The 10,606-nt window shown below is 34.1% G+C and overlaps 1 long non-coding RNA gene across 1 annotated transcript; it reads right to left on the reverse strand.

Annotated features, from left to right (window-relative positions):
- Positions 1-4,399: 4,399 nt before the first annotated feature.
- LOC107715070 (uncharacterized) lies at positions 4,400-10,378 on the reverse strand. The gene is made up of 3 exons (XR_001637060.1): positions 10,326-10,378; positions 6,865-6,978; positions 4,400-4,452 (listed from the first exon to the last, which is right to left on the reverse strand). It is a non-coding gene; the product is annotated as an uncharacterized LOC107715070 (long non-coding RNA).
- Positions 10,379-10,606: the final 228 nt, after the last annotated feature.

A 10,606-nucleotide genomic window follows, 5' to 3' on the forward strand; every position in this document is an offset into this window, starting at 1 on the left:
GCATCTGAGATCGGCTCGATTTGAGAAAGGGGAAAACATTTAACCAGATAAAAAAAAAAAACACTGGGTGGATTTGTATCATTATAGGGTGGTTGTGTACACACACTGCCAACACACATTTCAGTTCAAACAACTTGTAAAAGTGCATGTAGCATCCTATGACCCCTTTAATGAAAGTGTAACATTAATTAATTACAATTGATTTAGCAAAATGTTTGGTAGTCGTGATAAATTGACTGACAGGAAATGAACTGATTGAACTAATTTCTCTATCTTCCATCTTTCATTACTTCTTCTTCCCATTTTGCAGATTTAAACAGTCATTAAGATAAGGAGTTTAAGGTTCAGAGAGAATAGATACAACACTAACAGATTAGCTTTTCCAACAAACTCTAAATGATCTTTGCCAAGCAAAAAATCTTCTCTCTTCACCATCAAATAAATGTCACTGTTTCCCTGAAAAAAAATCGTTGCACCTTTCAGAATTACTTACCCCATTTGTCTTCATTACGCATCTTATTTAGAAATTGTTTTTCAAAAGTTGTCTGGCCTGGAGAGCCGCCCAATTCTTGAAATTGGATGCATTTTGGCTCTGAAAACAGCAGAAATTGAATTAATTTGTGAAGCAACACACCAGTGTCCTCAGACATCAGAGAAATGGTCCACTGAAAAGACACTCTGAAACTCTGAAAACAGTAAGTTTGTGGATGTCTAATCTAAAACTTACTGAAAATTCAATCAAGAATTTTGGATGAAACGTTGATAGAGCCTATTAACAAAAGTGTAAACATTAACAAAAGCCATGAACTAGAGTTGGAACATCAAGTCTTAATCACATGGTGCTCCAAACCAGTGTACTGAGAAGTTGTATGATGTATGATCCAAACCTAAACGTAATCCTAAATCCAAACTCCTTGCCCTGCCCCTGAAACTAAACATTATTGTAACAGGAAAACCAGTAAGTTTTCATACAAACTAAGTCAAACAACATTGTGTGATTTTGCCGTATTGTACAAATTATTATGTGTACGTTGGATGCTCTGGACTCAGCATGGTCCATTGAAAACACGAAGTATATATTAGTGTTGTCAAAAGACCCGGTACTTCGGCACCAAGTCGGTACTTAAAAAATGAAAACGTTACGGTACCAGGTTTTCTTAAGTACCGGTGGTAGCGAGTACCTGGTCAACCCGGTTCTTGATGCTCTATTCGAAAGGTGCGCAGATGCGCTCTCTTCATAAAAGCACTGAGACATGGCGACCTCAAAAGGAGGAAACACATTAAACTAACAAAACACTTTAAAGACGACACCCCGATCAAATGAAAGAGTTCAAGCAGGTAAGTTTCAATTTTATTTTTAATATTTCGATCTTCTGTTATGAATATTATTCCATATTTTAATTTGAATGTCGGATTGAAATAAACATAGCCGTACATATGTATATGTATATATATACGTATATATATTAGGGCTGTCAAAATTAACGCGTTAAAGGTGGGGTAAGTGATTTCTGGTAGACAATGTTGATATTTCAAATCACCAAAACAAACACGCCCCTACCCCAAAAGGGTCTCGCTACTATTTTGATAGCTCCGCCCCACACATACGTACGCAACCCAAGCAATGATTATGGCGGAATCTGCTGTGCCAGCCGGCCAAGGGGAAGGTGTCATCAATAAGTGAAAGCAATGTGTGTTACTATGGTTATACAGGTTGAATGTGTTTTAGTAGTACTGTGTTTTAACGTGCATATGTGTTTTAACAGCATATATTAGTTATGTGAAACAAACTAAACTCACCTATCGAGAAGAAACAAAGCAACCTCGGCATCCAATCGAAGGTCTTCCTGCTCCTTGAGTTCTCTCCAGCACTGGAAAGCTGATTCGATATTTACACGGGTCCTACTTCTTGCCTTATCGTAAGCCTTCGTTTGTTCCGCAGACATATTGCTCTTTTGTTTTTTATCCGCCATCTCTATCTTTCTATCGTCGCTCGGCTCTTCTAATGTCCGTCATGTGTACTGAGCACTCTCTCCTCCACATCATGAGTAGACACGCCCCCTTACTGCTGATTGGCTACAAGTTTGTTTTGGTACTCGGCCAGACTCAGCTTTCTAAAGCATTTTTTTAAAAATACATACCCCACCTTTAAAATGAGTTTGCTTTAACGCGTTATTAAAGGTGGGGTATGTATTTTTTCAAAAACGCTTTAGAAAACCAAGTCACTGTCTTTGTTACTGTTTGATCGGGGAGGAGACCACAATATCAGCGTGATTTTACGTTATTTCCTTATCACTTCTCGCGTGCAGTTGGTTGTGAAACGTAGATTGCGGACCAGACAAAGTTGTTGGCAATTCTTCCTATTGTAAAGCCATGCAGTGTGTAACCTCCTGTTGCCGAACGTGCAATGTGAATGCAGCAGCAACTAAATGCTACCCCAGATAGTCATGCTGTGTGAAAACAACAGTGATCCGATGACTTTGAAAATCATGCAGTGTGAACTCGACATTACCCATGCTAACCATTATTGTAACAAGAAAAACCTATACATTTTTTATACAATTCAAGTTGTACAACATTGTGCAAATTTGCCATATTGTACACATTGAGTGTGTTGGATGCTCTGGACTAAGTTTATGGATGTCTAATCTAAAAATGACTGAAGACATAGTCCAGAATTTTGGATCAAAGCCATGAAAGTCTAGGTTGTGCCATTTTTCCATCAAGTTCTTTCTTTTTTCCATTACTTTGAGATCAAAAACCTTCATCAGACAAGTTCTTGGAGATGTTGACCTAAAGTAAACATAAAGGGGCATTAGGAGCCCATTTTACTTTAGGACTTTTTTCTTGTTCAAGAACGCAGTCAAGTTAACTAACCTTTGCAGGCCTCATGCATTGTCACAGTGGTTGAATTTAGCGTGGGCGGCTAGCTGTCGGGCGCCAGTAGTGCAACAGGAGAAATGGTGGAGGTGTAAACATCTGTGCACATCTGAGAAAGTGCGAAGTTTGCATCTCTCGGCGGCACTCATGAATGCTTTATTTACCACAATATGTGTTCACTTTGAGTTTAATGACCACCGATGCAGCATGGCCTCTCTTTCCATCCTCCTATAAAGCCGGTTTAATGGCGGAGAGGGGAGAGAGATTCCAAGCTGCCAGTTTTTCCTGTTCATCATAAAAATCGAACAGCTCTCGCCACACTTGCTAGCTTTCAAAAAGCACTTTGTGAATGTCCATTGCTTTTAAATCAGTTAGTCAAGTGTGTTTTGTTTACAAAGACCATGTGTTATTCGCAACAGCTATTCATTGTAATTCTCTTTGGATTCGGTACATTACCAATTTCTCACTGTCAGCACTTAGCTTTGGTGAAATTATATGGTCGGGCCAGAAGATACCTGGAAATGAGATTAATGAAACTGTTGAGAGGAAGACAGCAGGGAAAGGGAAAGATAGATAAATGACAGTGCTTAAAAGAAAATGAACAATGATAATTCATCAAATGACAGTGCAAGATGAGGAGATGAAGGGAGAGAGAGGAAGAAAATATAATTATAGCTGCAAGACATTACAGGATAAGCACATCAGTGGAACATATGTCTTAATGCCTTTTTGAAACAAAGTCTAGAATTAGATACATTTTTGTTTATAACTTTTGACCAGTAGGCGGTTTTGGGTACTTTGCATAGTTCAAATTGGTCAAATTTGTTACTGACAAACAGTTCCGAAAATATACAAACTCACAGTAGTAAGGAAAAATGGAAGAAAAAATGGTGGAAATAAAACATTTTACTAAAGTTAAATTTTTTTTGGCCATTTTGATTTTACAGTAGGTGGCGCTATCGGAAACTGCTCCTTTACTGTATGTTCAGGGCACTTTATATGGCGATTTGATTTATATGTAAATGAGTTTAATGTCAATACATCGAAGCCTTGTGAAGCTGAGTTGTCGCAATCAAATTTGTTCACACATTAAACACAAATGGTTTGATTTACCAAAAAGCTTTTAGTACATCTTGACTGCCATGTTCACAAAATGATATGACCCAAATTTTGTGAGGATCTGATGAAAGCTTTACGACAAGTTCGGAAAAAAAATATGTTTGCAAAGGTAAAAAAAAAATAATAATAATAATAATAATAAATAAAAATGGGGGAAAAAATATGGGGCAAAAAAAATCAATGGGTGCTCAATCCCTATGGTGCTCCAACCCAGTGTCCTGATAAGTTGTAAAAATTCAAACAAAAATGTACGGTCCAAGCCTATTGTAAATGTAATCCTAACGTTTTCCCCAACACCTACTGTAAATCTAACCATGATTGTAACAGGAAAACAACAACAACAACAAAAACCTATAAATGTTAACGTTCAACCAAAGTTGTACAACATTGTGCAATTTTTCCATCTTGTATGAATTATTATGAGTTTGTTGGGTGCTCTGGACACAACGTGACCTAAGGAATCAAAAAACACAAGAATCATGTTTCTATACCATTTGGTTGAAAACTTACAAGCTTACAATACATGCATATTGAGACACTAGATGCTAGGTGCTAGAGAGTTGAAGATACAGATCCCCAAATTGGCACTGAAAATATTGAGACCCAAATGAATCAGTGTGCCAAATTCTACATTTTTTTTACATTGAGGTTTTCACAGACTCCCAGCCAGAAGTTAATGAACGATAAGGAAACCGAATGATACAATAGACGGCTACACACTTTCGCTGTTTAGTCCCTAATTAAACAGCACTTAGTGGAGACATGTTGAGATGAGTGAAAAAGAAAGAAACACTATGCAAACGCAAAGTTGAGGTAGAGGGGTAATACATGAATGTGGAAGTCATATGACAGCCATGGCGAGAATGGATACGCAACGCAAACCCTGGGAGAATAAAATAAGCAAGTGTGTCCCTCGGGAGGTAATTAAGGTTTGCAGAATGTTGACTCTTAACAGCCTGTGGCAAAGAAGAAGAAGAAAAAAAAAAACTGTTCCCTAAGCAACTAAGATCTTTCTGCATTCCCACTGCTTTAGTAAAGCTAATGCTAATAGTTATATTAATACTAGTACTACTACTTTAAAAGTAATTATTATACATCTATTAAACAGTGTTAGAAGAAGATACATTAAATCTGGGCAATCTGAAAATGCACTTATTTTGCTTTTTCGAAGAGGCACCAGTGGCAGTCCTGGATCATTTGTTAGCCAAGGGATTTAAAAAGTTAATAATATTATAAATATTGCAAGGAAAAAGTATGTGAACCCTTGATATTCTGTATTAATTTGGTTATAAAATTTAATTTGATATACAACCAAAACAAGAAAGACAGGCTAAAGAAAGAAAGGGATTGCTATTCAGAAAACCTAGTTATAATAGCTGCTTCACTCCTGAATCCAAAAGAAAAAAAAAAGTTGGTAGCAAAATCTTCATTAAAAAAGTTGAAAAATATGTACTTTGTAAAACTGAGTGTGAAAAATTACATAGAAGTTTTATTGTCCGAGTGAAACTCCAATGACATTATGGTTCTGTGATCTGGAAAACTGTGTGTCAGACATTCAGATGAGTGAATCCCCTTCGAGAGCTTTAAAAACCAGGTGGGGACACTAAAATGAATCCTAAAATGTGCAGGTAGCCAGAACAACTGCAATTTGCTTGACAATGGTGGGTCTTTCATTACTTTTAGTATCGTTTTTGCATAGCAGGCCAGTATGAACATAGGATAATTCTTTCCGCAAATATTATTTTGATTTTGAAAAGCCATTTCACGCTCTAAAAGCTTAAAAGGTACCAAATAAGTTACAGATTGTTCTAGTAGAAAAGTTTTGAAATCAGAAGAGTGAATTATAGATACTAGGCTACTGAATGCCAACAAACATTCTGGGAAAATGCTAAAACACGTTAGCAGCAAGCAATGTACTTAAACATGTTAGAAGAACTGCTAGCAATAGTGCTAAAACATGCTAGCTACATAAAACAAGCCATAAACAGACACATGCCAACTATACAGAAACATCCTAAACATGCTAATGTGTTAAAATATGCAACACTCAGATATATTACATATGCTAAAGCATGCTAAAGACAATATGCTAAAGGTCTTTATGTGCTACATATGCTAAAGACCATGCCAGCAACTCTCAGCAACATGTTACCAATTAGCCATGCGAAAACCAACTAATGCAGTCTGAAGTAGTCTAATATCCCTTATGAAAATTAACCATGGTATTACTGTAGTAAAAGTGAAGTAACCATGTTTTTTGGCATATTGATTACAATTTGTATAACCACAGTTTTACTACAAATACCATGGTTAAACTATGGTTAGTGTAGCAAAACCATGGTTAATTTGTGGTTACTTTGGTTTTATTTGTAATAAAATAATCTAGTTAAGTTTATGATTTGTCTATATTTTAGTCATTGCAATTTATATATTAAGTTATAACTTAGATTGAAGTCAAGAAATGCAAACGGTTGCCTTCATTATTTTAAATTCTACAAACACCTCATTTTTTACACCGCATAGGCAGCATTACTAATTCATTCTCCCCAGTATGTGACAGAAATAGATATAGAGATAAAATGAATGAGGGAATGAGATAAAGACAGTGTGGATAGAGCGAACGCACTGCAATACTGAAGAAAGCAGTTGAAAAAATGTCACGTACAGTTTTGGCCGTTTAGGTGACTAATGCTAGCGATTACAGCACGAGTGATAAATGACTCTGATTAACCTGCAGTCAACGTGAACCCACAGCTGTGTGTGTCTCTTTCTCTCTCTCTCAGGTGTTTGATTGCTGTGGTTGTTGGCTGTGCGGGACCTGGTTATATGGGGCTGCTCAAGGGACTGCAGTAATTAAATTCGTACCTGTGGAGTCATTGCACCGTAGAGCAGAGCCCACAGAGGAGCTCAGATGTCGGTGTTCATGACATTGTAGTCCAACGAGTCTATTAAAGTGCTTTCTGCGCTTTTGGATGTTTCCTATAAAGAAACAACAAGATGCAAGACAGATACCACTTCTGTTTAGTTCTTCAGAAAGTCTACAGTTTCACAAGGAAATGTCACCAAAGCATTATTCAGTCCATATTTTAACTAACTTTTTAGAGATTTGGTAAAGCTTTGGTTGTGTTTGGACCTTGTCTTAAGTATTCCGTAAAGCATAGGTTAATTTGAGTTGTTTTGCATGGCTTTTCACGTTTACATAAAAAAAAAAAAAAAAAACGTTTTTAATGTATTAGATTAAAACCAACATGTCAATGTGAATCTGCAATGATTTCCACTACATTGTATGTTTTATAGTAAAAACAATTTAGTTAATGAATTATTAACAATTAAAATTTTATCAAAGACTATAGTTATGATAAAACAATACTATATACAATTAAACTTCTTACATTACAATAACTACTATATAATTTATTCCAGTTAAATATTTTGATATAAATTCTAATGAATAAAAAAAAATGAAAATAAACAAAACAGTTACATTTCTGAATAAAACATTACTTAAAGTACAATGTTTACTGTAAGGAACTATTTCTACCTGTCTGTTGAAGCCAGGTTGATTTCGCCATAATAAATAACATTTTGACTTAAATATAATATATAATATAACCAACTACTTTAGTAATTACAACATGAAAGACATTTTATTAACTGATGCTAAATGCTAATCTAAAAAGTTTAGTAACATCTACATTTATTGACTTTTTCAGTTAAAAATATTATTTATCACAAATATATAATCAAACTAAATTTAAAATAAACTAAATAGCATAAAAGTATTTGTACAAAAAAAAAAAAACTGAAACGACTGAAACATTTGCAACTATTAAGTACAATACTTCACCATACACAGTAAAAATGACATTGTTTGCATCACATTATATGTAATATTACTGTAACATACTGTAAAATGGTAAAACGGGTTTAGCATAGTTCCTGGGGGGGAAATGCGAATTTACAATTTTCAGAAAAAAATACAGTGCAGTAAACAAATATATTTTTGTAATATATAATTTTTTTTTTTTTACAGTGAACTGCCATTAAAATATCTAACCATACTAACCAACAAAACTGGTCACTCAGGGACTTTTATAAAAACACACTAAAGTGATGTTTCCATTTTAAGAATGGGCTGCAAAAAGCACAACCCATGATAAGGTCAAACTAAAAATAATGTCTGTTTTGCTCCTGACCTCGGTTTTGACCCTACTTCTCCATCAAGAGATATTTTACGTTTGAGCTTTTACTGTGTTTAGAATAAACTAGAGACGTTACCATCACAAATCCCTCAGGGTTTTACTAAATAGTACCTATATACAAGTATCAGACACTGTCCATCGGCGCTTTGTAAGAGTTTGGCCTTAAGAAGATCTCATTTTAGTGGTGACACCAAACTGCCACTGGATTTTGCGATTGGACTGAAATTATAAGAGGCTTCAGTGTTATCGTTCTCTCTTTTCCTTTATCTCTGGATCTGTCCATTTGTGATGGGCAGCCAAGCAGCAAATTGTCTGTCAACCTACAAGTTACTTTAAGAGGCTGAAGAGCGACTTCAAAAGATGCTGGGGGAAAAAAAAAAAAACAGACGGTAGAGAGGGAGACGGACACAAAGACGGATAATTAAAGTCTGCCCACAAAGCGCTTTGATTGGATAAAGGCACTATAAAGACACACGCTAGACGGGTGTGAGGGAGCGCACTTCTCTCACACACACACACACAAACTAAATTTAGTGAGAAGCACAAAGCACACACATCTTTGCTTAAAAAAAAAAATTAATAAAAAGGTCACGGCTGAGTGCTAAAATGAAGCAATAAGCCAAGAAACTCCATCCAGTATAATGCATTTACTACATTTAAGGGGCAAAAAATGAAACAGAGCCATCTTCGCTATAGTAAAATCACCTTATGTGTGTCTGTGTGTGTGTGTGTGTGATATTATAATATATTTACATTATAATTACAATGACTTAACTGATAATAAACTATGCTTGGCAGAAGAATCGTGTCAATATTAGTATGTTTATTTATTGTACATTAAATATAATAATATATGAAATTATTTAAATATTTTATTATACTGCTAACACTTTACAATAAGGTTATATTTGTTAACATTATAATTATATATAAATGCTTTTAACATGAACTAACATTGAAAAATACTTTTTATTTTTTATCTTATCTTATCTTATCTTATATTTTTAATCTTAGTTTATGTTAATGTTAACATTTACTAATGCATTATTACAATTTAAAGTATCTGTTAATCATTTTTAATGGACCTGAGAAAACATGAACTAACAATGAACAGTTGTATTTTTATTTATTTATTTATTTATTGCATTTTGCATTTTATAATAAACTATACTTTGCAGAAGAAGAGTTACTGAGTTTATGAATAACTTTATTTACTGTATATTGAATAAAACAATGCATAAAATTACTTAAATATTTTAAAATATAATGCACATAAATATTTATATTATATTATATTTTATTTTAAATCATTATCATCCACTATATATATAGTATAATACATAAAATCATTGAATCATATTTTAAAATATACATAAATATTATATTATATTATAAAAAAAATAAAAGTCATTATTTACTTACCCCCATCACCCAAGGTCTTAGTCACTTTGAGCATGTTTGTTTTGTGCAAAATAAATAAATATAAATTAATTAATAAATTAATTAATTAAAACACCAAAGTTTTTTTTTTTGTATGCTACAGTATATTACAAGCCTTCTAAAGTCATATGAAATTTAAGTGGTTGTTTACTATAAATCTTGAACTCATGAACTGAATCAGTGGATGAATCATGTTTTTGAGCCGGTTCTTTTCAGTGAACTGGTTATTTGGTTTGTAAATTGGACAAAATTATTTTTTTCCGATTCGTTCATTGGATATTTCATGGATTTGGTTCATCCAATAAGCTTTTAGAGCTCAAACGGTCTTATTTATGTTTTTCCAGGTGCCCTGGTTCGGTCCTCTCAAAATCAAATCTATTTTGAAACAATTTGCTACAAGTTTGTTTTGCTAGAAACATTGTGAACAACATTCCCGAGTTTGTAAATGACAGATTGATTTTAAATTACTGAACAGTGTGAGCTGAAACACAAGCTCACAGTAGTGTGTCAAACAAACACGAAAGGCAATTGTGTTTTTCTATGCAACAGCCTTGAGGAAATTATAGTGATTGTGTGTGCATCATGTTTTGCATCGGTGTGAATGTCAGTGCTTTCAGGAAAGAGGAAAAATCAATGGAGACTTCATCTCAAATGAAACAGGACCTCATGGGACTGGTGTCTCACCTCTGTACCTGATGATCTGGGAAATGAGCCATATTCACACTTCAGTAAATTCCAGCACAAACATGTCAGAATACAAATCATTAGCATCTTTAAGATTATTTTTGCTTCCTTGCATTGTAAAAAATCATAATGTGAATATACCAACCTATTTAAATTACATAAAATATACTGGTTTGTTAAAATTATCAAACAATTATTTTGATCAAACAAGTATTTCTACTTTAGAAATAAATGGCTCATTTTACTTACAACATTTTTTACAATATTTTACAGTAAAAGCA

The sequence above is a fragment of the Sinocyclocheilus rhinocerous genome, unplaced genomic scaffold (assembly GCF_001515625.1).
Source record: "Sinocyclocheilus rhinocerous isolate Xijiao unplaced genomic scaffold, SAMN03320098_v1.1 scaffold509, whole genome shotgun sequence".
NCBI lineage: Eukaryota > Metazoa > Chordata > Actinopteri > Cypriniformes > Cyprinidae > Sinocyclocheilus > Sinocyclocheilus rhinocerous.